At 36.6% G+C, this 26,743-nt stretch overlaps 1 protein-coding gene across 4 annotated transcripts in view; it reads left to right on the top strand.

Annotated features, from left to right (window-relative positions):
• Window positions 1-324: 324 nt before the first annotated feature.
• LOC106869941 (ras-related protein Rab-5B) overlaps window positions 325-26,743 on the top strand; it is an 82,159-nt gene continuing 55,740 nt past the window's right edge. The window contains exons 1-2 of one of the 4 annotated variants that reach the window (XM_089358981.1): window positions 808-1,051; window positions 12,018-12,248. The gene's annotated coding sequence lies outside the window, so the exon portion shown is untranslated. Of the gene's footprint in view, window positions 1,052-12,017; window positions 12,249-26,743 lie in introns of all 4 variants that reach the window. The other 3 variants (XM_014915878.3, XM_014915877.3, XM_089358982.1) reach the window with 3 other exon arrangements.

The raw sequence follows: 26,743 nt of genomic DNA on the forward strand, positions 1-26,743 counted from the left end.
TGTTTTAGAGAGTGGTAGAATAGAAGGGAGATGGAGTTAGGTTGATGAAAAGAAACATAGATAGATATAAGTAAAGTGACTCGAAAGAGAAGTATATATATACAGAGAGAGAGGGGGGGATATGAGGTCGAGCAGAAATATATAGTGTGACTTTGAAAGAGAGGCAATGTACAATGAGTGAATCATAAATGTATAGAGATTGAGAGAGAAAGACAGTGAGGGTATGAGGTGGAGAGATAGAAAGAAAGAGAGATACAGTGAGAAAACAGTGGAAAGGAGAGAAAGAGTGAGAGTATGAGGCTATACAGAGAGGTAGAAAAGAGGAGATATAGAACGAGAGAGAAAAAGTGAGTTTGAGGTAGAGCAGAGCGGAGCTCAGTAATAGAGGGTGAGAGTATGAGATAAAGTAGAGAGTGAGAACGAAGGAGATATAGAAAGATAGAGAGAAAGTCAAGATGAGAGTGATAGTATGAGATGTAATATAGAGGTAGAGAGTGAGAGTATGACGTATAGCAGAGAGTAAGTAAGAAGAAGATATAGAAAGAAAGAGAGAGCCAAGTGAGAGGGAAAATAGAAAGGTAGAAAGAAGGAGATATAGAAAGATAGAGAGAAAGTCAAGATGAGAGTGATAGTATGAGATGGCATATAGAGATAGAGAGTGAGAGTATGACGTATAGTAGAGAGTAAGTAAGAAAGAGATATAGAAAGAAAGAGAGAGCTAAGTGAGAGGGAAAATAGAAAGGTAGAAAGAAGGAGATATAGAAAGATAGAGAGAGAGGAGCTACTACTGCGTAGAGACGAGGCTTTACGACCATCACCCGTTCTTCGCTAGGTTTGTATGGGGCTTTTTACTTGTGTCTTTAACAGGCTTATTCCCTTCTATCTGTGTGTGTGCTGCCGCCGCCATCGGGACATTTTTTACCACCAGTGATAATTAAAATACGAGGTCGAAGTCGAGTGAAAGACCATCGAAATACTGTCGACACACAGGGACCGTTTAAACCACTTCTATAGAGACAGTTAAGATAACAAAATACACAAAAAGCTGAAGGTAAGGAGCCACATATATAGGATGGCGGCCGTTGTTTGTATGAACATCAATATATATACACATATATATATTGTATATATGTATATATATGTATAAGCTACTTACTATGTATTAAGGGAACGTTATTCTGTCCTCTATCTGTCTTTCTATCTATATATATATATACGACAAATTTATGTATGTAGATATTGTGTATATTTTAATATGTATATGTATTTATGTGTGTGATACAGGGGGGAGGATGTTTTAAATGTGTATGAAAAGCTAGCGAAAGGGTGTCTATCTATGTACCTATCTATCTATCTATAAATAGTCGTCAAAGAAGGGCGTGTTTGCATTGTATGTATGTATATATATGTATATAGATATATAGTGTAGATAATGTGTGTGTATATAATACATGGATGAGTTCCCTGTGTATAATTATGATCTGGCGGAAGAGTAGGTTAAGACAAGAGGAGGGGAGTCGTTTTATTATTTTTTTTTCTTTCCCCATCTGACACAATTCATTTGTCCACTCGTTAATTTAATAATTTACACACATCTGAGTGAGTGTGTATACACACATTTAAATATCTATATCTGATTGTGTGTATATATATATATTTGTATATATGTATGTATATTCCTCCCCTTGAGACTGCTGCTGTACTCGTACTTGGTTTATACTATCACTCTCTTTCTCTCTAACCTGCCCCTCTCTTTCTCTTGTCTATTCTCTCTCTTTCTCTTTATCCTACCCCTCTCTTTCTCTCTAGCTTACTTCTCCTGTCTTTCTCTTTATCCTATATTTTTTTAACTCTTTCTTCGTCACTGTGATATACACACACTCCGTCTCTCTTTCACAGCATTCCCAATCTCACCCCCTCAGCTTGCCACATAAACCAGACCCCCTACAAAATTTCAGCCAACAACACTATATAATTGTCATTAATAATTATTATAAATATGTCGATAACACACACACATATATATATATTTATATGTATATATATTTAGCTCTTCCCACCTCCGTGCAGCATCAACAAGAAACAGCCTACCACTGCCATCCATCCAAAATGTCTATATTTCCTGTTCGAACCGTCTCCTCTCTCTCCCCATTGCTAATTTCAACTAGAGACTTCACTATAACATTTATCTTTCTTTGTGGCCATTTTGTGTGTAGTATGTATGTAGAATATTGTGTATATGTCATGTCAATCACTCGCCTTCTACCATCAGTCTGAAACCACATATATATATATGAATGTATATATATACGTATATATTGAACCTTCTTCAAATATCTTAATTCGATTCATTCAATCTGCCTTTTGACTGTCTTGAGTCTTCTTTTGTGTTAGACAGTGAGAAAGTGTTTCTATTTAAAAGGTTTGTGCGTGTATACATATATATATATATATTATCGTGTTAAATAGAGTTTCTACATGGTAATCTCATTCTGTCAATTGTCCTCATAAACTCTGTCCCGTGTCTATGTATGTATTGTGTATCTCATTAGGACATTCTCTATGTACGTAACAAATAAAACATCGGTTATTGATGAGCGATTGCCTGTTATACACATGTGTGATTTATAGATATGCCAGTAATTCTGTATGTGGATGTGTGTATTTATTTATTTATTCGCCACCAGAGTAAGTTCAAATCAGAATGCCTATAGTGGTGCGTGCGTGTGTTTGTTTGTCTGTCCTTCATTTTAAATTGACTTGAGCTGTTCAGTGTCCTCAAATTGTCCACATCCACTCTCACCCCTACTCTCTAGTTGGTCAAATTAGCACTTGATAAATGACCTTATTATATCTGCTGTCTATACGAGCCAAACACACACATAGAATATGCACACACAGTCACATATATTATGTAATATAGACGTGTGTATTGCTATATAATTAAATGTATGGAAGAACGAGATGAACACATGAACGTCGATAGTACATTTCAGTGTGTGGTCTCTCTTCTTCTTCTTCCCCCCCCCCTTCTCTCTCCTATTAGCACTTTGATGTGCACATACATAAACGTTTGCATCACAGCTGCCACCTTGCAGCTATGATGCACCTTCATCTTAGAAAACATGAATTGTGTGTGTGTGTGTATAACCTGTAGCTTTGAGTCGTCTTCCAGTCTCTTTCTCTCTCACTCTCTCTCCCTTCGCCCATGACATGTCGAATTTGCTCAAACATCCTCTCACTCTCTCTCTCTGCGCCCACCACCGTTCTGTCTTCAGCCGATTCTCGTGATTACTCAGGGAGTTGGAAATACGTATACATATGTTGGGGGAAAAAAAGGGCCATATTTACACTTATTCCTTTCTCTTGTTAACTGCACACACACATGCACAATAGGCCTACTTTTTTATGTTCTGTGGCATGGTGTCCTCCTGCTCTGCTTTTGCGACACAGGACATTATTACACACCCACCAACTACCTTGTTAATGGCCCAAATTCTGGTCTTGCTCCTTTCATTTAGATGCACACACACACACACACACATACAATCCACATTTTCACATTAAATCGAACCAAAGCAAGATGCTACGTTGCTGAGGCATGGTCGGAGGAATAAACTAAATTAAAAGAAAGACCCCGTTTTTAGTGATGCTATAGTAATGGTGATGATTCCCCAGAGCTTGTGCCCCACGCTCTTAACTGATTCGATGCTGCATTTTTAAAATTTTCTTGATGATTAAAAAAAATTTTTTTTTCTTTAAACATATGATGGCGTTATATACATATTTCTTGATCCGCCACTTCCCCTGCTATGTCTGTATGTCTTGGGGTGGGGCGACTGGGGTAATTAGTAAGGAATGAGGGGTAGGGGAGTTAGTCCTCCCTCTCCGCCCTTTCATCATATGATTATTATTATTATTACAATGATGATGGTTTATATTTTTTTCTCCACCAGCGAGACAACACCCCTCTTTATGCTTCCATACTTCCTCTTCCTTTCCTCACTCTAAATTCTTTCTAGGTCGGCAGATGCAGTTACACACACACACACACAGTTATATATTATGGTGTAGACAACTTGGTATAGTCACACCACCAACACTTAAAAAAAAAAAGCTCCACTCCATTTAGACACAAACCTGTTTTTTTTTTTTTTTTTTTCCTCTTTCGTTTTAATTTCTGCTGTTTACATATATTTGTTTTTTTTTCTTCTTAATTTCTTGAGTATGGCTTTCCGAAGTCAACCCTGTGCTCGTGCGTGTGTGTGTGTGTGTGGAGCTAATCGAGTTCTTTACCCGCCCCTTTTTCGACACAAATTACTCAAAATTGAAATGTGGATGTATATAACTGAGTTTTTTTTCCTGTGTATATAAATAGAATTTTATGTAAATATGTATTCAAGTATGTCTGCCAACGATTACATGCAATTTATATATATATATATATATATATATATATATATATTTATACATATATAATATATAATAAACACATACGTATGCCTATGTGTTCGTCTCTGAGATATGATCTTATTTCGTCTAAACTTGAGGTATATTTCCACGAAGTATTTTAGAAATAAATGGTATTATAATGTATTTGATTATATATCGGGTGTTGTGTACTTTTTGTAATATATTTAATCATAATTTTTGTATGGTGGTTATCTCGCATCATGTCGACCTTGGTCAAGCAGATATTTGACCAAAATACATTCTACTAATGACTTTCGTTATATATATATAGCGTAATCTGACATATTATCTACTGCAGTCATAATTATCATTTTTAAGACAGCAAGATATGATATAAATTAAAAGGAACTTAGCTGATATTTCTAGCAGGTCAAATTACTACGTAAAGACTTTCTTGTTTGGATGTGTATATGTTTATATGTATGTACTTTTGTGTGCATGCGAGATCAACATGTGGCATTATGTGGTTCTCCACGTCTGTGTATTCTTTAAGGTGGATTATTATATCTTCATTAATGTGGTATCTGCTACATGTGTGAATAGTGAATGCATCAAGTCATTATAACCCGTGTGTACAGATTCACATATTTACTTTGTGTGTAATGTATGTATATATGTGTAGTGTATATCTAAATATATATATATAGCCACTCTTTTCTTTAATGCACAAACACGTGTATTTATAAGAATTTCTCTTAGTGCTTATGTATTTAGATATAATAATGTTTGTGTGTGACTAATATATTCATGTCATTATAGACAGATTTGTGTGTGTGTGGAGTCGTGTATCGACAAATGTCTAATATATGCATGTGATTATCAATAGTCTGGCTGTGTATGTGTGTGTGTTAATAATGTAATGTATTTATAAGCCTGTATGTAATGTGTGTGACATGTATCTATCGACAGGGTGTGTGTGTGTCTACGTAACCAGTTGTGCTGTTCAGCTTGCAGTGAAGTTAGTAGCCATATTGTATGTAATGTTTACTGCAACATTCTCTCTCTTTCTCTCCAGCTGGGACCTCCTTCTCCGTCTCAGCCGCCACCATCAACTCACTTCTCATATTTCCCCACCCTGATTTAGTTTTTTAATTATTTTTGTCTCCTATATACACACGCACGCAACACTTATATTACTTACTGGACATATTTGTTATGTAAATTGTACTTAACCGTGATATATATTTATGTTGTATAAAATGAAATGGCTGTGTTTATAGATTTCTATAAATCTTGCTATGTGGAATATGTGTATACAATGCGTATACACATGCCATGTTATACATATATATATATGAGGAAAATACAGATGTGGTATATAACGCTTGTTTCATATGTATTGGTCTGTCTTTGGAGAGTCATTATGCCAATATTAAATAACACGCACTGGTTCAATTCCTCCCCTTAATTCTTAGCCAGTTGGTTATCTATCCAAATTTGTTTCAACACACAAATTCACTTAAAGAATCATGCAAACCAAATATAAAAGCGAAGTCCATACAGTGTGTGTGTGTATGTATGTGTATATATAAGATGTATGTATGGGGTTAATCTATATAGTATCGCGATGGTGTGTGATCTGCTGTTTAAAATGTATATGAAATATATAATGTAATATGTGTGATTTCAGTGAACGTTCGTGAAATGTGATATATAAATAACTCAACGTGGTGTAATGGTGGAATGTATGCGTTACGTGAAATGTATGTTGTGTTGTGTATGTTCTGTTGCTTTGAAAACAGGTTGTCGATATTTTGTTAGATAAAATTCTTCATTTTGTCAATTTATGTATATTAGCAAGAACTTCGCTGTATAATTTTTGTCGATGCATACGAAGTATGGAGCTCTGCTATATTAACATATAGAACAAGCAAAAAACCAAAATATAACCATCGTCTCCAAATTGTACTCTGGGTTGAGTAATATGGCGGTGGTAGTAATTACAGTAGCCTAGCACATTTATACAGTTTGAAGGAGTTGATGGAACAACCTTAGCTTATTTAAACGGCTTTAGGGGTGGTAGCAGAATCGTAGCTTATTCACACGGTTTCAAACGGGGGTTAGTGGCAGAATCCTGGTTTACACTGTTTTAGAGGCTGGTGGTAGAGCCCTAGTTTATTTACACGGTTTTAGAGGCTGTTGGCAGAACCCTAGTTTATTTACACGGTTTTAGAGGCTGGTGGCAGAATCCTAGTTTATTTACACGGTTTTAGAGGCTGGTGGCAGAATCCTAGTTTATTTACACGGTTTTAGAGGCTGGTGACAGAATCCTGGTTTATTTACACGGTTTTAGAGGCTGATGGCAGAATCCTGGTTTATTTACACGGTTTTGGAGGCTGGTGGTAGAACCCTAGTTTATTTACACGGTTTTAGAGGCTGGTGGCAGAACCCTAGTTTATTTACAGTTTTGGAGGCTGGTGGCAGAATCCTGGTTTATTTACACGGTTTTATAGGCTGGTGACAGAATCCTGGTTTATTTACACGGTTTTAGAGGCTGATGGCAGAATAATGGTTTATTTACACGGTTTTGGAGGCTGGTGGTAGAACCCTAGTTTATTTACACGGTTTTAGAGGCTGGTGGCAGAACCCTAGTTTATTTACACGGTTTTGGAGGCTGGTGGCAGAATCCTAGTTTATTTACACGGTTTTAGAGGCTGGTGGCAGAACCCTAGTTTATTTACACGGTTTTGGAGGCTGGTGGCAGAATCCTAGTTTATTTACACGGTTTTGGAGGCTGGTGGCAGAATCCTAGTTTATTTACACGGTTTTAGAGGCTGGTGGCAGAATCCTAGTTTATTTACACGGTTTTAGAGGCTGTTGGCAGAATCCTAGTTTATTTACACGGTTTCAAGGGAAGAATCCCTGTTTATTTATTTGGTGTTAACGGAGTGTATTGGCTAAGTAAGCTCTCGTTTTAAAGCTCTTTCTCAGTCTTCAAGTGTCTCATTCCCCACCCGCGCACCTCTTCGTTTATTACAATATTCCTTCCATTATTGCTTGTTGCTTCTTACCCTCTCCCTATCGATCAATCTCTGTATCTACATAGCTGTTACTTCCCTCCCTATCAACATGCTTCACTGTTCTTGTTCACCATCTTATCTAGATTATTCCATTCGCCAAAAAAGAAGAAAAAGAAATAAAAAAGCCTGACACTAGCGACAAAAGTTCAGCTTGTCGTTCCTGACAAGATCGCCTCCCTTGTCTTCTTCCCCTCCCATTTCTCCGTGTTCTTCTTTCATAGCTTCGTGATCGAATCTCACAAAAGGTGGGTGTGGTGGGGGGAAAAGATGGTATTTGTTGAAAACAGGTTTACACTCACACTCACTCACACACACACACACACACACGTCTTTTTTTACGCAGGACATAAATACGTCGAATTTATTCGATATCGCCAGAGTTTGTATTCATACTTCCTCAAGAATGGCGTGATTTGGGTGTGTGTGTGTGTGTGTACTTGTCATCGTGGTTGGAATGTCTCATACTCGTATATCACTCGGACTATCGTTAACAGGGTAACGGGGAGTGTTGTTTTTGTAATGGTGGACTGTAGGTCCAACTTGAGCACGAGTACATTCTTTTATTCTATGACGTTGTCTCACTCTCTCTTGTCGCACACTCATCCCTTTCGGTTCCAGCACTCGTACCACCATCGCTGGAACCGCAGCGATGGCTGCTCGTCAGTCAGCCCACCCCTTTCTTGTATCATCCAGCACGTGAGCTGCACTTGTCATTCCAGTCAAACTGTCAACAACACGAAAATAGCTAAACTACAGGAAGAAGGGTTAGGGGGTATATTCTCTCCCATTAACCCTCTTGTTGCTTGTGGTGGGTGTTGTGACACTGGTTTGATATAAGCGACTGTACTCCTCCAAAATGTTTCGCCTTATCCGCGAGTTGAAATCGTTATTCTCTCTTGCATTCATTGTACCATTCCCGCTGGAGGTTGATTTAATTAACTCACTCCAAACGTATATAGATATGTGTATTTATTTCTTTATTGCCAACGGAGTTAAAATGGAGGGGACAAACAAGGACGGACAAAGAGATTAAGTCGATTCAACTGGTACTTATTTAATCGACTTCAAAAGGCAAAGTCGACCACGGCGGAATTTGAACTCAGAAAGTAACGGCAGACGAAATACCGCTAAGCATTTCGATCGGCGTGTTAACGATTCTGCCAGCTCGCCGCCCTAATAGATATGTATATATGGTAAATCATAGGTCCGAAAGAGAAGCACACTCCAAGTTATAGAGCAGTGGAGTATATAGATAGATATGGCCGGTGGGGCTACTCTGGGTTTCATATCCATCGTTTCTTCAAACCCTGAAACCCGTTGGCCTATGGAGGAGGAAAAGACTTTATGGACGTGAAACCCAGGGTAACTTCATAGACCGGAATGAATGTCTGTTAACAATGGTTGGTGTTGTTTACGTTCAGCGTTCAAATCTTTTCGGGAACAAGTATTGAGGGTGTGTTTAATCGACTGCAAAATTTGTGGCCTGTGTCGTCAGATTATACGCCATCGAAGATTGGCTTTTGCAGTCTTTTTGATCCCCCTCACAACGACACAGGTAAAAATAATAGGAATTGCCTTTTATATTGCTTGTATAAAGTTTTGCGAATTAAAGATTTCAAACATTTTAACAAAACAATCGAGAAATTGAGCCAAAGCTTCAACCCTGTGGAAGAGCAAACCTGTGACTGCCATTCTTAGCAGGCTGAATGACCCCATAGAAGCTTTCGGTAACTCAATATTATTGTGATGTGACGAATCTTGTAATATTGCATTATATTGTTTTCCTTTGTGTATGTATGTGTACACGCGCGCCCGTATGTATGTGTGTGTGTGTGTGTATATATATATATATATATATATATATATATATATATATATATATATCAATTTTAGTGCAAATGCAGCATATAAACATTGAAATATTGAAACCACTAGTGAAGTGCTCGTACGCGCGTGTGTGTGTGTGTGTGTGTGTGTTTATATATATATAAACTCAGTGGTTAAAAAAATTAACATAATTAGTCATATAACTTCAAATCTGTCCCAGATGTCCACACTATAGAATATAAATACATTAAAATACCGAGGTGCTTAGCACACAGAGCTCGAAGGTATATAAAAATATACATATATATATATATATATATATATATATATATATATATATATATATATATATATACACATAAAAAAACCGTGAAAACCTGTGATAAAGCGTATGGGGATAAAATACACGAAGAATATATACAATATATATACATATAAAAGATATATTATTATCTGTTGTGATATGGGCTACCATACTTGTATTGATGAGTGCTTGTATAATGGAGACGGTTTTCAGTGTGGAAATTTTTAACGCAACGTTAAGTGTAAAAATAGAATTGTGGATTAACATGAAATAAAGGAAGTGACGAGCAGAATGAATGTTTTGCTTATTTGCATTCCGCGTTCCAGTCGCAGCAGACACGAGAGTTAAGTAATGCTGTCGATTTGTCGATCATACCTTCGCCGACATTTATGACTGTGCAAACGTTAGAAATTTTATGATTTTCGAAGTGGGCTCGCGCTTAAGAAAAAAAAAATTGATTACTATGAATTGGATTTTTGTTGTGTTTATGTCGACCTATGTTATAGAAAGTTGAGGTGTCTTTTCTCTGTGAGAGGAAAAGACTGCATTTCGATTTATTTTTCTCCGGTCAGATCATTAAAAATAAAAAAAACGAGAACATGACAACAGAGATGCTTCCACAATGGATGCAACACTTAACCCTCTCCAAAATTTTACAGCAATTCTTTAAGAAAATGAGTTACCAAAGACATGTATTTGAAAATAAAAATTCATACCTTTTTACGCACAAAATGGCTAACATTTTAATAGTTTTCCTGCTGAGGTCAACCCCAACCTCCACCAACAACAACAAAAAAAAGAAAGAAAGAAAAAAGTAAAGGTCACCGAACATAGACTACCTTTTGGTAATAGAATAATATGGGAGTGATAGACAAGGACGAAGGCCCACTTTCGCCTGGGGAATACCTTTGTGTATAGAGGTATGGAGGAAGGTTGCATAACTCTGTTCTGCCTGAAACAGCGTGACCTTCCATATATATACCTACGAAATAATTGACTGATTGGTGAAATGAAGATGTTACCATTGACTGGAGCAGGTCATTTGAGTGTGACTGGTCTTTCCGATAGAAGAGGTGAAGTGACAGGCTGAAATTGGTGCACCAGTCAGTTTACAGGTCGGTTCTGCAGTATATGAGGTGATTGAATATAAAGATCTCAGTTAGAGGCATTAATAATGATTCTGACTCCTCACTTGTCACCTTTCCAGGATGGGTCGACAGTGAACACAAACGATCGTCTGGTGTCTGTTGTACAGACTTTACAAATACTAATGATCCCAAACACCACAAATGCATTGTAGAACTCTACCTAATAGTGAGTCAGTATATTGTTTGAAATTCTCAGACATGAGAAACAGATGACAATGATATTGTGTAATGTCTTTCTTCCTCTCTTCAGTTTGACAATTTCTTTTCTTTGTCCCCATTTATTATTACACCGTTATTGTATGAATGACTCAGCCCTGATGGAAAATAAAATATTTGTTAGGCATGGTTGTGTGGCAAGAAGTTTACTTCCCAACCACATGGTTTCAGGTTTAGTCTCGTCTTGGGGGAAAATATCTTCTATAGTAGCCTGCAGTTGACCAGAGCCTTGTGAGTGGATTTGGTAGACAGAAACTGAATGAGGCCCATCAGGTGTATATGTGCATCTTTGTATCTGTCCCCCCCCTCAACTACTTGACAATTGGTGTTGGTTTTGTTTACATCCCTGTAACTCAGTAGTTTGACAAAAGAGACCAGTAAGTACAAGTACCAGGCTTTAAGATATAAATCCTGGAGTTGATTTGTTTGACTAAAATTCTTCCTTGTAGTACTCTGGCATGGCTGCAGTCCAATAACTGGAATAAGTTAAAGATTTGGAGCAACAATGGTAGAATACCAGATTCAGTTTATTACAGTATTTAGATCTATCACTTTTCTTAGTCTGATTTAAGATCTCACCGGAGCAAACTTCATCCTTCTTTTTCCTTGGATAAGAAAAGTAAGTGTGGGTCAGCTTCTCCGGAGATTTTTATTAACTGTACTCCATACTTTGTGTTGTATTCTGCATCTAGTGTTTTAGTTCATGTGTGTTTTAGTTCATGTCTACCCCGAATAAGCAGAGCTGTAATCCAAAGCTTCAAAAGTTTACCAGATATGGCCCTTTCGACTTTTTCCTTTGTCTTTTCTAGACTACTTTATCTGCTGTGTCCTTCCATTTTTAAAGATAGTTGGTCTGTAAGTTAAGCAAGATTTGGTTCCTATTTCTATCAGGTTAAGGCTTCCACATTGGATCATTGTGTGCATAATTGTTATTTCTGTAAGCATTGAATCTGTCCTGGTTCCATGTGAAAATAATTTGAATCTTCATGTTCTAGCGATTATATTGTACTTTTTGAATATGTCCTGCAGCTTGCTGTGTACAAAGACCAACAGAAGAAAAGAACTTAGTTGAAAACAAGGTATAGCATCGGGAAACCCACCTGGCCATAAAATACTGCTTCAAAAAGTCTTGTCCAACCCATCCTGATTTGAAAAAATGGATGTAAAACAGTATCAAAATATGGATATAAACCTTTTTCACTAATGAAGGATGTCAAGATCCAATGAGAAATAAATACAAATTATACAAAGGATTCAAAAGTAAATAATTGTATTTATAACATTGTGCTTTCTCTGTTTTGACAGGTTTGTCAGAAACTAATATAAATCTGTAGATACTGCATAAATCATTTTGAAGAAATTATTTGTTGAGGGCCTTCCAAACATTTGTTTCAGATTTAGATAGCAGTAAGGTTTAAGAAAAGTTAAGACATATGCCCTGTCCCAAAGTTAAAGCAAGGTATAATAACATTTAAAGAAGATAAAGCATAGTAGATACCTGCTGTGTCTCTTCACATATCAACAAAGAACAGAATATTGGGAGGGAACTAATGACATTCTTATTATTTACTGATCACTCAGCAAAGCTTCCTTTCAAGAAGCTACCTTGTGTTTATTCTTTATTATGGCTGGTTGTTGAAACAGCTGCTCAAACATTCAAGTTGATCAGGGAATGATAGATCAGACATGTGACCTTGTCATTGGGAAAATAGGAGGGTGGCTACTTGACTACAGTATGTATAAGTCAAGTTGTTGCCACGAACAGTACTCTTTTCCAAAGGAAGCAATAATTGTGAGTGAAATCTTTTAGGGAACTGTGCTGCCATTGTCTTCATACATAAACATATGTGTATATATGGATAGGTGGCATGAGTGTTGCTGAGTGGTTAAGAAACTTTGTTCCCAACCATGTGGTCTTGGGTTCAATCCCACTGCTTGGGCTAGTATCTTTTAGTATAGTCCTGAGCTGAGCAAAGCCTTATAAGTGGAAGACAGAAACTGAAAGAAGCCTGTCATTGGATGTGTTTGTGTTTACGCTTGTCCAAACATCATGTAATGTTTGTAAACAAGTGTCATCATATAAGCATTGTTGTTTGTTTTCAGTATTCTGTGAAAAACCTGTTGAGCTATGGGGATTAGAAGTAGGTGAGGACTTGCATCAAGAAGGGCATCAGGGCATAGAAAATTTGCCTTAACCTCCATCTGATGCATAAAAAGTGGACATCAAATGATCGTGATATAAGAGGTGGTACCCAAAAGTAACCGGAAACATTCTCTGGGGTTCAAGCACGTTGCAGTTCAGGTTTCTGCTACTAGAAGTCACTTGATGCGACCCTCAGGTATCAGTATCCTGACTGGTGTTCAGTAGGGTCATACTGCCACATGGTGCATCCTTGCTTTGCAGTGCTTCTTCCCTTTTTGTTGATTTTTGCAATGGCTGAAATGAAAGAACAGTGTGCTTCTGTGAAATTCTGTTTTCTGCTGGGGAAAACAGTGGCTGAAACAGTTGTCACACCTCAAACAATTTACATGACGACTGCCGTCAGCAAAATACAAGTTTGCGAGTGGTTTTCACGCTTTGCGAAAGAAAGAGATGCAGTAAAATTTGTGACTCACTCGCTCATGGAAAATCAAAGCGGTTAAGACTGAATGATTGCCGTGAACTGAAAGAACAGATGGAAATTGATTTGTAGCTTTTTTTCGAAAGGTGGTGCTATGGAATTGGCAGATGTGGAAGAGGGGAACAAAAAATGATGGAGGTATTAAAAGGCATCATTTCACAAGAGTTCCAGCACTTCTTCCAACGGTCACTATTTAGTTATATAATTTGGGAGTTGGATATGGATTTACTTATTGAATCTATTTACCGGTACTGTTGTACATAGGGAAAATGTGTTCCTTTGCTGTTGTTTAATTAATAAAGTTAGTGTTTGATCCTTCCTAGAATTAACATTGAATGAATGTGATTACTTTGGTATGTTTGTTCCCAAACAACACTTACTTTAGTGCTGTTGACACTGCCAGATTGGATGGTACTGTCAAAGTGTCGAAACCATAGTGATATCTGTGGGGCAGCTGATGATGGAAGTATGTTGGATTGTTGGTATGGCTGTTATTGTATGTGCAGAATAGTTTTATAAGACATCCATTTGATATATATATACTTGTGTGTGTGCTCATGTACATGGGTATGTGTGTTTACATGTATGTGTATGTACTCATCGATTGTCTTTTAGTGTCCATATCTTCCTTGGTTTGGATGGTTTGACAATCCTCAGTAAATAAGAGATCAGTGATCTCAATAATTAAGGACTACATTGAAGTTCAATGTTTGTTTTGGCAGGTTTTCTTTGGCTTGATGCCCATTTTAATGCCAGCAATTTCACAAAATATACTTGGTGTTTTTTTTTTTTTGTTCTACCAGCAATAGTGACTTAACCATACAACTTGCATATATACATACATACATTTATGGATGGATAGGTACAAATGTGGGTATATATACATGTAAAACCCTTCAAGGTAGTGTGCCAACATGGCCCCAGTTAAAAATGACTGAGACAAGTAAAAAATGTGTGTGTGTGTGTGTGTGTGTGTATATATATATATATAAGAAAATAGATAATTAAATTAGTTATTCATTATAAAATAGGACATCAAATAATTATTAATATAATTATCTCTCTATTAAAATATATAGTAACCCCAGTTTATCCAGTTACCTTACAGTTGAATATTAACTGTAATATCCAGTACGTCTTGTACTTTTAATAGGTAATTAGCCAGTATATTCATTGGGTTTTATTATTCCTTAATGAGGTTTGTAATCTTTATTTGAACTTATATACATACATTATATATGTATGTATGTATATTAAAATGTGTGCAGACATTGCTGTGTGGTAAGAGATTTGCTTCCACATGGTCTCCGGTTCAGGCCCATAGTGTGGCACCTTGGGCATATATCTTCTGTAGCTCCAGGCCAACCAAATTCTTGTGAATGGATTTAGATGATGGAAACTGATAGATGCTGTTAGTGTGTTAGTGTGTGTTTGTGTTAGTCTCTCTTTTCCTTGACTTCATGTGATATTTTAAAAACAAATGTCTCAATCATGCTAACAGTAACTTGTTTCCAATCTTTGTGAAAACCTGCCTGCTCTTGGGAAATATTATCTTACTTGGAAACAAGTGAGGGTTAGCAACCGGAAGATTATCCAGATGTAGACAATCTGCTTTAACAAATTCCGTCCTACTCATGCAAGCATTGCAAAGTGAACATTAGATCATGATATATATACACATTTGTATGTGTACATATACTAATATACATATATATTTACATATATGTATGGGCATATATATGTGTGTGTGTCTCTGTCTGTCTATGTATATGTGTGTATGTGCATTTGTGTTTATGTATGTATATCCATGTGTGTGTATATACACATGCATATTTGATGTATGAATATATGTATATCCTGCCCCCGTCTCTTTGTTCTCCCTATTATTCCTTTGACCTCTCTATTCCTTCCCTGTACCTGTACCTCGCTTGCTTTACTTCCCCTTGCTTCACTGATGCACCCATTTATCTGTTTGACCACCTCAGCCTCCCTACATCTCTATCTCTCACTACTACCTTCCTCACTTCATCAAACTTTTCAAACCCAAACAGTTTTATAATCACTCTCTCATATCATACATTTGCTTTTTCATTTTCTGAAGAGAAAGCCACTATGAAAATCTGGATTAGCTGGTATTTTGGCCATTATGTTTACTTACAGCATTGCCTCATTCTTGCATCTGCTTGCATGCATAATATTTTTATACTAACTACTCATCGATCATTTGAAACAGCTGTAAAGACATGAACTGACTGCATTATGTATATTTCATACACAGCTTTTCTATAAATACATTTATTATGCCTGTTATTGCATGCATGTTTTTATGTATGTATCTATCATCATCCAGTGTTTTAAATCCAGGTTTTGTCCCCATTAAACGGGGGTGGCCAGATCTACCTCAATGCCATAGCGACCGAGGTAGGCAGGTGCAGCCCACTCCAACCTTTGGGCTGGCTGGTGCCCATTCTCCTTTGCTATCATGAGGCTATTTTGAAGCTGGATTTTCTAGACATGAGTGGTCCCAAGACCAAGGCCTCTACCATGATTTTTAAGAAATGTGGTGGAAAACTAGCTCAGGAAGGCAGGGACGCTACTCCTTGAGACGCCTTTTGGAGTTCCCTAACTAATTATGTACATATATATATATATATATATATATGTACATGTGTATATGCATGTGTGTGTATATGTGCATTCCTGCGTATATATATATGTATACATTTCGGGGTGTGTGTGTTTATATATATGTTTATATATATAAAATCTTATCTGTATTATAATGTAGGTGCATGTATTTGTGTTTTTATAGAAATGTACATATACAAGTATTTGTATTTTTGCCCACACACACACACACACACACACACACACACACACACACACACACACATGGTAGAGAACTTTGCTTCAGAACTCCTTAGAGTTTTTCGATCCAACTGTGGGATGCTGTTACTTGAGATCTAATTTATACCTTGTAGTTTATATTCAGTAGTTGGAGACTAAATCCTATGTAATAGAGTTCTATATTTAAGAGATGAGGAATTATGTTCATTATTTATATTTTGACGGATTTTGTCCTCATCTTGTTTGTTGTTAACACGTTTTGGCTGATATACCCTCCAGCCTTCATTAGGTGTCTTGGGGAAGTTTCAAACCTGGGTTCTCATTCCTAAGGTATCTTAGGAATGAGAACCCATGTTTGAAATTTCTCCAAGACACCTGAAGAAAGCTGGTGGGTGTATCAGCTGAAACGTTGTGTTAACAAACAAGATGAGGACAAAATCCGTCAAAATGTAAATTATGTATGTATGTGTGTGTGTGTGGGGGGGGGGAGAGACTGTGTATTCCCCTTGTTTTGGCATATGTATGCTGATTGTAAACAAATCGTTTTATATATATATATATATATATATATATATATATATTTATATAAATCATCATTTAACGTCTGCTTTCCATGCTGGCATGGGTTGAACAGTTTGACTGAGGCCTAGCAGGCCAATGGGCTGCACCAGGCTCCTATGTGGTCTGGCAATGTTCTACAGCTGGATGACCTTCCTAATGCCAACCACTCCTAGAGTGTAGTGGGTGCTTTTTACGTGCCACCAGCACGGGAGCCAGTCAGGGAGCGTTGGCATTGATGGTCATTTGTTTGCAAGTCCTACATGGTCTCTGGATTTGTCTCAACATGTGCCCACTGATTGTAAATATATAATGTGTCACCGTTCATACAGTTTTGTTTGTTGAAATCCAATGTGGGTTGGCATATGGAAAATTTTGCTTCAATGAAGTCTCGTCTTGAGCATGGGAGCAATGAAAAGGTGATGTTGAATTCATGTTGAATGTGTGTGCATGCACGCATGTTCATACGCATGTATAAAGGCACATGGTCTGGTGATTCTAGTATTTGACTCGATTGTAAGGGTGTGTCTTCTCATTGTGTTTTTGAGAAAAACACTTCCCCTCACATTCTCCGGTCAATTCAGCTGGATATGTACGTTATGTAACACACACACACACACACACATTTACTCATATATGTACATATTTATTGATGCCATAAGAATTTTAAAACTTTCAGAGAATGCAAAATAAATCTTTGAGAATGGTGAAACTCAAAGCAGATAAAGCTATGAATAAGCATGTAGCAATTTTCACCCAATATTTACACTCTTATTTATAGCTGTATCTGCTTCAAGTTTCAAAGCAGAAACATATTCACAAATTTTTACACATACACACACAGTGTGTGTTCATATATATACATATATATATATATATATATATATATATATATATATATATATATATATATATATATATATATATATATATATATATATATATATATATATATATATATATATATATGAATAAACACATAAATATATGTATGTGTATATATATATATATATATATATATATATATATATATATATATGAATATACTGTATATATGTATGTGTATGTATTTATATATATATATATATGAATATACTGTATATATGTATGTGTATCTATCAATATATATATAAATTAAATATTATTACTGTTAATAATAATAATAATAATAATAATGTGGCAAGTAAGGTTACACCTTTACAGGTAAAATATAAACTAAATTCAAATTCATTAGGGCATTTAAATACCACTTGCTATAAACAGCCATCACTCCAAAACCACCAATTATTCACCATCAAAACACACATGACCAATGCAATAACTGTAACAGAAACAGGCTTACTTTGCATGGAATACAGAAGTAAGGAATGTGTGTGTTTCAGGATCAAATGATTTCACTTTCTGTATGAAAAACCAGAGCTTAAGCTCATCAGTTGCAAATAACACTTAACATCTATTTCTGAAATATTCATCACTCCTTTTGATGGTGAGTAAGTGGTGGTCTTGGAGCAGTGGCTCTGTTTGTGGTATTTGGTTACCCTATTGAATTGGAACTTAGTTTATATATATGTGTGTGTGTGTATGTATGTATATATATATATTTAAAAGCAGCAGAAATATAACAAAAAACTGTTACTCAGTTTCACGTTCCCAGTCATCGGACATAACTGTCCGGTGAACGGCATATATATATGTGCATATACATATATATATATATATATATATACACACACACACACACACACACACACACACACACACACACACACACACACACACACACACACACACACACACACACACACACACACACACACACACACACACACACACACACACACACACACACACACACACACACACACACACACACACACACACACACACACACACACACACACACACACACACACACACACACACACACACACACACACACACACACACACACACACACACACACACACACACACACACACACACACACACACACACACACACACACACACACACACACACACACACACACACACACACACACACACACACACACACACACACACACACACACACACACACACACACACACACACACACACACACACACACGTCTAACCATGCTAGCATGGAAGGCGGACGTTAAACGATGATGTGATATATGTCTATATTATGTATGTATACATACTTGTGTGCGTGTGTGCACATACACACTCACACATATACATTCACACATGTATTCATACCCACATATATGGGTATATGTATATTTGTGGGTGTGTGTCTGTGGGAGAAGAGAGGCTTTAGGCTGGCCACCAAGTTGAAAGTGTACCGAACAGTTGCACTGCTTGCAAGACTTGGACAGTTTATGAATTCCATGCCACAAATTTAAACTGCTTCCACTTGAACTGCCCAAGAAATATAGAGATCCTCTCTTGAGCTGATCTTCCAAGCATTTACACACTGCTGACGGGAGTACAAGTCAAGTGGGCAATCTGCCTTGTTTGAATGGTTGGCATGCAACTCCCTAACAGACTGCTTTACAGTAGACTGGCAGAAGGCAAGTGCGCACAAGGTGGAGAGAAAAAAAATGCCTCAAAGATACATTCAAAGCCTCTCTGAAGAGCTTTGAGATCAACGCCAACACCTGGAAAATGCAAGCGCACAATCTCCCTGCCTGGTGGTGCTGCACCAACAGAGGGGCCACCTCCTGTGAACAGAATAAAATTGCAGGGGTACGAAGGGAACAGAACTGCACAAGTCTAGAGCCAACTCTTTGCTTTCAGTCCTAGCTGACCAGCAGAACCATCTGGGCAAGCATCAGACTGATTGGCCACAGTTGGATGCACCATGCCCTGCCTTCTCTCATGTGATGTTCATGGTCATCATCCACAATGGCTGATGAACTAATTTAAATTATCAAATTACTGTGACACAGATATTGTGTGAAGAGGTAATGATTTTCTTGTCTCATATACATACATACATAAGCAAACATTATATATATACTTACATGATGTATACATGAGGCACATGTATCCAAATATGTATGTATATATAGTATGCACACATAGACATATGTATAAAGTGTTTCTATCGTTATTCATGGGTCAGCAAATTCCTTACGGATGAGGCTGAATGGATTAAAAACGGGGGGGGGGGGGAATTTCTTTGTTTCATAAGACTGAGGTCTTAAACTTGTATAAATTCTTACACCTGGCAAAGCGAAAGCATTAGGGGCAAACTCTACCTTATTGATAAAGAATATGGTTGGGTAGGGGTAAAAAAAATTGTGTAATATTTTGTTTGGGATGGGAACTGACTATTATACGTCAGTTTGGGGAACCACTGCAATAACCTCTGTGCGTGTGTGTGTGTGCATTGATGCAATGTAAAACCAAAAAGGAAGAATTCAATTGTCACTAATAGTGACTGAGGGTGCATTGTAGCACCTACATTGCTATATGTATGTGTGTGTCTATATATATATATATATATATATATATATATATATATATATATCGTTGTTATATATATACATACACTTTGTGTCTATTTATATATGTATCTCTCTGTATGTTGTGTGTTAAAAACGGTGTCACGCCAAGCTGTTCTAACTGTCCCATTCTTTGGTGGGCGTGTATCTGTGTGTGTGTGTGTGTGTGTGTGTGTTATGGTATCGTGGTAGACTTAGCTCACTGAATAATCACACACACACTTCTACTATTTACTGTTTACTCCCTTTCCTGTTTTTTTTTTTTTTAGTTTTCCCTCTCCCCCCTCTCTCATACACATTTTATCTTACTCCTGCTAAACCTCTTTTTCATGTTTATTACTCTCTGACTGACACATGCACATTTTTTTCTCACATATACATAATCTCTCTCTTTCTCTCTGACATTTTTCTCTCTCTCTCTTTCTCTGACATTTCTCTCTCTCTCTTTCTCTTTGACATTTCTCTCTCTTTCTCTTTGACATTTCTTTCTCTCTCTTTGGTTTCTCTCCTTCCCCCCCTCTAACCCATCCACTCTCTGTCCACTTTTTATCCACACTCTCCTAACTCTCTCCAGAACACACACACACTCTCTCCCCTTCATCTCTCCTTCCATTGAAAATAGAACGATCGAGACAACGAAAAGTGACTCCAAAGTAGAAATTACCGTCCATCCAGCCTTCTTACACTCGTTTCTAATCTGCTAACCCAGTAGAATGACTGGTACGTTTTTGTAGTAATCAACATCTAATGCATATATACTGTGTGTGTGTGTGTATGCGCACTTGCATGCATGCAAAATATTGGTTACAAAGCCTTGAGATTTACCGTGTGCGTGCGCGCTTTGTGCTAATGAAATTCTTAATCCTCACATTTGTAGTGATAGCAAATGACATGTTGTGCCATTCATGTTTTCCCAGAATTCTCGTGAGCAAAGGTGTATAGTTTTACAGTTAATCTAGGTAGGAAATGCGAACAGCTCTAAATGAATCTGCTTCTGCCTAAGTGAACGACACCCTCTTCTGTGTGTGTGTGTGTGTGTGTGTGTGTGTGAATTTTTAGTTAATGGTGAGATTTTAGGTAATAGTAATCTTCTCTACTAGCACCACCACTTGTACTACAATTATTTCTTAGTATCTCCTCCACTGTTACTGTTAGCCTTTGCCACCACCACCACCACTACTACTACTTCTACTGTTGATATTGCGTATTACTACCACCACTACTGCTGTTATTGATATTACTAAATAACTGACGCTATTGAAATTGCTACATACTATCATTATTATTATTATTATTTGTGTTACAACAAAATACCATTATCGCTGCTGCTGCTGCTGCTACTACTACTTATTTCTGTCACTACGACCGCTACTGCTCTTGCTGTTACTTCCATACCACCACTTCTGCTATTATTGATAATACACTACACACACCGTCACCCTACTTATTGATGTTACTACAAAACTTCCAACTGCCACTGTTGTTTGAATTAGTAAATACCAACCACTGCTATTACAACACTGTTGTCATCGACATTGCAACACGCTGGTGCTCTTTGAGTGTCTTCACTGTTAAAAGAATATATGGTTCCAGTCCTAGATTCCACCCCCAAATGGTGTCAGATGCCGTCTAAGGGGTTGTGGGCATTGATTGGTCTTCTTTAGGGTGTTCAGATAAAGACTTCTATTATTGCCCTTACTAGGTCTATTTGCTATATATTTCCTGCCATCTTCTACTAATTTGTTCCATACAATTATTACCACTGATAGTGTGTACACACACATACACACACATCATCATTATTGTTTAACGTCTGCGTTCCATGCTGGCATGGGTTGGATGGTTTGATTGAGGTCTGGAGAGCCAGCGGCTGCACCAAGCTCCAATCTGATTTGGCAAGGTTTCTACAGCTGGATGCCCTTCCTAACGCCAACCACTCTGAGAGTGTAGTGGGTGCTTTTTACGTGCATGAGGGCCAGTTAGGCTGCACTGGCATCGACCATGCGCAGATGGTGCTTTTTATGTGCCACCGGCACAGATTTATATATATGTATATATATATGTGTGTGTGTGTACACACACACACACACACATCCTTGTATATGCATATATACACATATATGTGTGTGTGTGTGTGTGTGTGTATGTATATATGTATATCTGAGGATAGAAAACTCCGAATGACTCGTCCTTGTTTTCTTTGTATCACCTGTCTGGATGTTTTGCGTTCTTGTCCCATTTTTGTATTTTATATATATATATATATATATGGGTGTGTGCGCGTATATATGTATATTGTCAAAAAAACATGGATCAGAAAAAGAAGCATGCTCTGAAGAAAAGAGCAGTAAGTATTAATAAATATATATACACGCGCGCGAATATGTGTATATATCCATATACAAGGATGTGTGTGTGTGTGTGTATATATTCATATATATATATTATTCATGCATACATTATCTCCATGACTTCTGATTTATTTTTCTAGCCTTATGTTTATTTACATACTTAGACCTTTCCTCCTGCACATATGTACACAACACACACACACACACATACATGCGCCCACACATATTTATACTCATGCACATGCAAGCACACACACCCGCATGTTAGTACATGTATATATAATGTACTTGTGTACAATGCCCATCCACCGAATTCCAGTTACAGGTTGTTGGTTAACATCAAACTTCAATAGAGTGCTTACACAAGGTTTCACTTGGTGGGATTGAACTCAGAATCCTATAATTTCAAAGATTTTTTTTTTAACTACCCAGTGATGGCAATACTCATGGACATGCTGGCTGATCATTCACTGGTGGAGAAACTTTTTTTAGTTGCTGTAGAACGAAGCAGATGAAACAACAGCCTGTCTGTGTGATGGTGGTTTATGCGTGTTGAGCAAATTTTTGCTTGTCTGTCAAGTGGCATAGAACATCTGCCTTTAGACTTGAACAGTCGTCTCTTGTGGCCCTTGTGTAGGTCTGTATATATATATATATATATATATATATATATATGAAAACACAAACACACTTGCATTATGTATATAGGATTGACTCATTTGGCATGTGACTTTCAAATGGAAACAATTACTACTATCATGATAGCCATTTAAAAACACTGTTGTATTCTCTTGTGTTTTAGTTTGTGATAGAATTCACTAAGTGTCAAATTTTCCTTGACCAACTGTAAATTGTCTCACTGATCCATAGGTGGTTAAATAAATTGTTTTGATATTTTATAGTAGTTAATGTTAACGGGAAATAAAACTGAAATATATATATAGTGTTATGTGTGTGTATTTAAATTGGCTATCATCATGACTTTTTCAGAGAGAGAGAGAGAGAGTGTGTGTGTGTGTGTGTGTGTGTGTACACACATACATATATAAATCCTTTCTACTATAGGCAACAGTCCTGAAATTCTGGGAGAGAATGTTAATAGATGATATTGACCTCAGCACTGAACTGGTATTTAATTACTTAATTGACCCTGAAAGGATGAAAGGTAAAGTTGATGTCAGTGGAATTTGAACTTGGAACATAAGGATGGATGAAATTCTGCTAAGCAGTCTCTCCACTGTATCAGATGATTCTATAAACAAATGAAGTCCTTTAAGATAGTTGTTCCTCATCAAGTTATATATCTTGTTACTCTCACCTTCAGAAATATTGCACTTTATATAATTAATATGTAAGCATATAATCTTGGGTTAAAACTTATGTTAATGATATATTAATTATATTTGCAATCAATGTTTTTTCCTTCCAAAGCACCAACAGGGTAGAGGGAGTTCTTCTATCTCTCTTACATACTCTCTTTATTGCTGGTAGCATAATAAGATGCACTCAATCCACACTGGAAAGCATACGTAACGAAGTTGCCTGAAGTTGCCTCTTTGCGTTGTCATGATGTCCCTATATATAATTGTATGTGAACTTGACACTAATTTTCTTGATCTTAGTTTGAAGTGACATGAAATTACAAAAGTGTCATTGCTGATCGTAATGTCACTTTAATTAATCAACGAAGCATGACTGAAATTTGCATTAACTAAAATAAGATAATCACTTTTGGAATTTTCTCTTTTATAACTGATCCATATCTTCATTCTATCTTTTAAAATTGTTTACTTACCAATACATATTGAGGTCAATTTAATGTACTCTTTCATTAATTCAAATTGTACCTTGTTCCTAGGGAAAAAAAGATAACAATATAGTTGTGATTTTCACATCAATCCTCTTTTTCTTTTATCACAGTCTTTTTTATCCTTATCCTCATGGTTTGGGTTGAAATAATTTTCATTGAATTTTTATTTATTTCTTGTGGTTCAGTGCTTTTCTTTGCCACTATTGTGATTGAATGAACATTGAGCCAACAAATCTACGTATGAAATCACTCACCACTTCCATCTATTTGCTAATACTTAATGAATTAATTATGATGTTCAAAATGTTTAGTGGTAAATTGCAGAACAGCGTTTGGTTGATCATATGTAGGTTGTAAATTTCTGGACAGAATTTTTTGCAATAAAGACAAAGCGATCAACGTCAGGTTGCTGATTGAACAAATACAAGTGTTTAACTCAAATCAACATATTTGTGTAAATTGAAGGCTGTGTTGCTTCTGGATTGTTTCTGTGATGCTTGTTCACTTAGCTCTGTGCTGTATAACTACCCATCAACTATAACAACTAAATATATGGCTTGTATTTATCATAAACATTAGACACTTTCCAAATTTACAAATGCCTTACTTTAATTATAAAGGTTACATTCACTCTCTTTATGAAACACCAAATATTTTTTTTTTTTTGTTTGTTTGTCCTGAGGTCCATTCTTAATTTTTAGATGATTTTTCTCCAGATTAACATGCAGCACCTATTGGCAGCAGATAGGGTGAGGCAAGATAACTTATCTTATCTATGATACAAAACATAGGCTAAACATTAATACTTCAGTTGTGAGTTGTGCACATGACTGTAGCTTAATGTGAGGGCTGTAGTTGAAAGTCACAGCTAGGTAGATAGATTGAGGATTTGGAAGTTGGTACATCGTTGTCTGAGGTTTAATGGTGAATGTAACACTCTATCAGTAACACTGTACTGTCATTCAGAAGTATGCTATGACTTTTAGTATCCGTTATGACTAAGTACTCAGTAAAGTTGTGAATCTACAACAATCTGATTACATTGTTCCACATGTGTTTTCAACTTCTTTTTGAACTGTATAGATATCACACTTGGAATTTTACATGTTTAACCTAGTTTGGTATCTCTTGGTTCATAGTTTAACACTTGCATTATCTGGACAGTTGAGCTGGATTACATCTAATTTAGAAGTGTCTCTGGATAAAGTTTCAGTTTTTACAATTGTTCACTTTTCAACTCTCTTGGGTCAAATAAATGAATATCCAGATATTTTTGATGGCTAGAAATCATGATCATCAGCAGCAAATGTTTTGAGGCCATTTTCCCTTGCTAAATGAGGGTTAGTTTTGCAGGCTTCTGAAGTATTCATTTTGTTTCCCTTTTGAAGTAATGTCCTTTCACCAACCATTCTAGTTGCCTTTTACAATATAAGGATACAGTGAACCTGCTTTAAAACCAGGAAATGCACAGTAGTCAGTTCTCACTTTTTTTTTTTTTAATTATTATATTTGACTCTGTGACTTTAATGTGTGTGTGTTGTGTTATTTGAAATGCTGTAATTCTTGTGAGAAATTTTCATTCCAACTAAAGCCAACAAGTCAGTGTCTATGTGGTAACTTGTCCTTCTAGAAGTTTCCTTCAGATCAAGATCACACCCCACCATCTTATTAACATGGAGGATACATTAGATAATGTAGTCCTGAAAACCTACTAAAAAGAGGGTTCACAACTGGAATACTCAAGCAAGGATGACCTGAAGCTAAACAACTGTCTCCATTTAAAGAAAAACAAACAAAAAATTTCATGAGAGAAATATATTTTAATATATTTTTTAGTATACTTTCAAAGTTAGCCTTATTGTTCAGGTCTTATATATATTTTTTTTCTGATTATGTTGCAGCCTAACCCCTCCCTCACCCCATAAGAAGTTTAGTTTGTTGGATGGTTAGGAATTTGATGAACTCATTTTGCTGTTACTGCCTGGTGATATAATACTTGCCATATTTCTAACAGTAGACTGATTGTATGTTCCAGTTAAGTTTTTAAATAAGATTCTGAGCAAAAATATTTAACG

Source organism: Octopus bimaculoides, chromosome 10, assembly GCF_046866305.1.
Source record: "Octopus bimaculoides isolate indiv1 chromosome 10, ASM4686630v1, whole genome shotgun sequence".
Lineage (NCBI taxonomy): Eukaryota > Metazoa > Mollusca > Cephalopoda > Octopoda > Octopodidae > Octopus > Octopus bimaculoides.